This window comes from Arachis duranensis, chromosome 4 (genome assembly GCF_000817695.3).
Source record: "Arachis duranensis cultivar V14167 chromosome 4, aradu.V14167.gnm2.J7QH, whole genome shotgun sequence".
Lineage (NCBI taxonomy): Eukaryota > Viridiplantae > Streptophyta > Magnoliopsida > Fabales > Fabaceae > Arachis > Arachis duranensis.
The window spans coordinates 88,785,794-88,790,479 of NC_029775.3; positions in this window are offsets into that span (position 1 = coordinate 88,785,794).

Here is a 4,686-nt window from a genome sequence, read left to right on the forward strand (position 1 = left end):
ATCTCAATACCCAAACATCATAGAACAACAAATTACACTAGGGTTGAGAATCTTACCACACCCAAGGTCCAAGGAGACAAGATTAACCTTCTCCTTCAAGAGAGTTGGGTCCTATAACATCAAAGAGCCCAAAATCTCAACATTTTTGCTCATAAAACTCGAAAACAAGGCTGGAATTTCGAAGAACAAAACGTGGCTTACCTCAAGATTAATTGTATGATTTTTGTAGAGCTCTCCGAGTTTAACACGTGGCCGCAAACGGAGCGGCAATCGGAGCTCTAGATCAAAAGTTATGGTGGTTTGAAGATCAAGTGAGAGAAAGAACTTGAGAGAGTGTTCTTCCCTCCATGGCCTCCATTTTCAGCATGTGAGTGTGTTTAGTGAGGAGAGAGAATGCTGAAAACTAGGGTTTTGGTTTAGTTATGTTGGGCCAAGGGCCCACTTTGGGTCCGGTTGGCCCGGTTTGGCCCGTTCGGTCCAATCTTGGCCCGAATTCTATAAAATTGGTACCAAAATTCTCGTCTCAATCTCCTCTATCATATTTAGCCACAAAAATCACATTTTGGGCTTTCTAGAATAAATTCTCATTTATGGGTTAATTAGCCGTTAATTAACTGGATTTTACAGAGTACGACGAACACATGAGACGAAGCGCAGCGAACTGGAGCAAAGAGGGATGGAGCGTGGCAGAACGGGTTGTGCGATGGAGGAACGAGATGGAGGAGATGAGCTCGAGTAGTGGCAACAGCAAAGCAGGGACTGTGCGACGAAGTTCCTGTGCGATGGAAGAGCGAGATAGAGGAGACGAGCTTGGGTAGTTGCAATGGCAGAACAGAGGCTGTTCGACAAAGGAACGAGACAGAGGAGATGAGTGGCAACGCGAGACACGCTGCAACGGAGGAGACGATTTTGAGTAGTGGGAATGATGATTGGAGCAGATGCGACAGCGGCGATGAGACAGCGGTGGACGTGAGTTTTTGGCGATGAAGAAATTTATGTGTTGTTTTAGTGAAGATATTTCGGTGTTATTTTTTAGAAATTTATGTGTTGTTTTATATATGAGATATTTTTGTGTCAACTTTAAGTAATTTTGGTGCTATTTTATTTCTTTTTATCTATCAATGTGATTTTTCAGTATGCAATTTATTTTCTACTTTTTTATATCATTATATTTAAATCCCAACGTTACTTTAAACAAATTTCGGTGCTATTTTTATTTCTGAGAAGAATTCAATCCAATAAGTGTAAACTTATATTCATTCAATTAAATAAGATGGTAATATAATATAAACATGTTCATTCAAGTCTAATATGAGAATCAATGCTCCTAAAAGAAGAAATAAGAGCAACAGACACTATAAGAAAAGCACTGAATACTGTCAGATTTACCGCCAGATTTAGCTTTACAAAGTACCGACGTCTTTACCGGTGGTTTAGGCGTCAAATTCATTGGGTCAAAATATTTCCGGCGGATTTTTATTTTCGACGGAAAATTCGCCGGTAATAATTGGAGGAAAAACGGAAAAAATAAGCGCAATATTTAGGGTCGGATTTACTCGCAGAAAATTCTGACAGTAAACCTACTTAGGGTAACTCTGTGCTTTGTTAACCCGCAATATATTACCGTCGGATTTATTCGCTGGTAAATTCGACAGTAGGGTTTAGGATAATTCGATACGTAGGGTTTAGGATAAATCAATACTGTTAGCTTCGATTTACTAGCATGCTGGCTTTAACTAATAGATTCGATTTACTACTCATAACGTGTATTTATCTAAGCCTTTGATAGTACTCTTAACATCTTTTAAGCCATTTTTTAAAATTGTTTTGCATGAAACAAAATATTTTTTTGTGGTATAATTTAAATAAATTTATTAAAAAATATATTTATTCAAATTTCAAATACAATACTCTTCTACATAATTAATAATTTAAAAATTAAAAAACTTATTTTATTTAATGCGAAGCAATTAAAAAAAAGATTAATTAAAACATGAATTTTGACACTAATTTTAAAGAATTTGTCCCAAAAATAGACCGAACGGACCGAATCAAACGAACTAGATCCAAACCGGACCTCTGGACCCAACCAACTCACTTAAACAAATGAGCTTCAGCTCCTCCCCCTTCTTCCTCATTGTTGCTACACGCTGGGCATGCATGCAGGAGAAGAGAAATAAGAAACAACCCTAACCCTCCACTTTAATCTCATATAACTTCTCACTCCGAACTTCGATCGCCACACCGTTTGCGGTCGCGTGTCCACCGCATCGAGCCCTACAAAATTTGATAACCAATTTGGTAAGGAACTCTCAATCTCACCCTCAGCCTCTTTTTTCCCCTAATTTTCGAAAATTTGGAAAATTTTCCCTAATTTTTGAAAAATTAGAGTCATTAGGTATTGAAATTTGATGATTTTAGTGTTTAGGGTCAAGCTAGCTTGAGAAAACTGTTTAATTTAGTCCTATTGTTGTTTGGGTAAGGTGAGGATTCTTGAACCCTAGCAGATTTCTTGATTTATTGTGCTTGAATGTTAAGTTGGTATATTTGAATGTGGCAATGTGAATTAGGTAGTGTATATATGTGAATTAGTGTAAAATTGTGAATATTGAAAGCTTGAGTGGTAGCTTGGGTGCTGAATTTTGGTGGAGGAGACTTAGACCTTGCCTAATTGAGTTATCTTTGGGCTATATGAGGAAATCGGTCAAGGTATGATTTTGGTTTCTCTTATATAATATATAATGTCTTGTGAAAATATAGGCTAGACGACTTAGGATAAGTTGAATTGTATGTTTGATGCATGTTTAGTGGTTTTTGGTGAAGGATTGAACATGTTATAATGTGTAATGATGATTGACGAGATTGAGGACTTGTGTTATAATTGTTGTGGAATTTGTCGAATTGTATTATTGATTGAGAATGGGTTGATAGTATTAAAAATTAGTGAATTGTTGATAATGATGAACCGTGATGATGATAGTTGAGTATATGACTGTGAATTGAGTATGAATTTTGAGATTGAGTTGATTGATTGTGAGTTGAAGATGTTAAGCTTATTGGAGTTGTGTATTGGGATATTATGAAATGAATTAAGCATTGAAATGTGAATTGGTATGTTTAGATGTTGTCAAAAAGTTTAGAGTTTTAGTATTGAGATATGAGATTGGTGAAAATAGAGGTTTGACAAATTTTGTGAAAAACTTATTTTTGGTCGAACTTTGACGAGTCATTACTCGGCTTCCGAACCTCCAAAATTTCTCAAACCTGTTTTATATGAAAATTGGGTCCGTGAAGTTTACATCGTTATAAGAATGGATGAAAAATATTTTCAAACGAAAAAGTTATGCGCGTCGGATGTTTGGTGTTAATAATTGAAATTCTGCAGCACTTAACAATTTTTGCCTACCCTGCAGAATTCGCGTATGCGAACACCCGCACGTGACGGGGCCATTCCCTTCGGGTTTGGTGTCTTGCGTACGCGAGCAGGTGTATGCGTACGCGAGACCTGAAATTTTGAGGGGTTGCGTATGCGAGTGTTGGTACGTGACGTGGCCAATGCTCTCGGGTTGAAATCCCTACGTACGTGAGACTTGCCCGCATACGCGGAATCCCTGTTTTCAGCAAAGTGAAATTTTGTGTATTAAAACGTAATTTTTAACCTTTAAACCTCTATTTTTACTCTTTTAGCCCATTGACCTTAGTTGTATGCTTAGTGATGAGATAAAGCTAGGAAGGGATGGTAACTTAAAGGTGAAGTAAGCTTGAAATATGATGAATTATGTATGAGATCAAGTACAAAGATATGACGTATATGTGATGTTTATGGCTATAATGAATGATTATGAATGAATATGAATACAAATGTGGCTTATGCACTTCTTTTAACTGAGATACGAGTTTCTCTGGGTAAGAGCAGTGGCTTGCCACCATGTGCTTTAGGTTGAAACACGATAATCTGTTGACCCTACATCGCAACCGGGCACTTATAAATCCCCAGGAAGGTTCCCTAATGAGCAGAATTTATTTATAAATGAGAAAAAGCTATGCATAGACTCTTGGGAATGCGCGTATGAGGGACTGTCCAAGGTTTAGCAGTCGGACATGTCGGGTTGGATTGATAACCGACAGATGAGACTCATCAGCCATAAGACATGCATACATCATATGCATATGTTTGATTTTATTGTTTGTGCATTAACTGAGAGTGCCATTGTGAATTAGTATGCCTAATTGCTATACTTGCTACCTGCATTACTTGTATTCTAATTGTGTTTGCCATTGTCTGCTTGTTTGTCTGTGTGATTCCACCGGAGTTGGAAGATCTAGAGGAAAGCGGATGATGGAGGATTTGGATATAGTTTTGGTTAAGTTTAGGAACCTTAGAAAATCACCCTTGTTTATTTCTTTGTTTTTTTAAATTCTTTTTCATTTTTATATTTTTAACATATTTTTTTTATTCCTTGTCTAATAGTCATCTGCTGTTCATCAAAAAGTAAATTTCAAATTCTCTATTTTTTTATATAACTTTCTATGACTTTATATATCTTTCAATTTCATTGTTTCTCTTTTTGATATTTTTAATTACAAATTTTAATTCAAACAATTATAATTTAGGTATTAATCTAATATTTTATTCTCTTCATGACTTTATATATTTTATTTTGTTTTTAATTTATTTATCTTTAT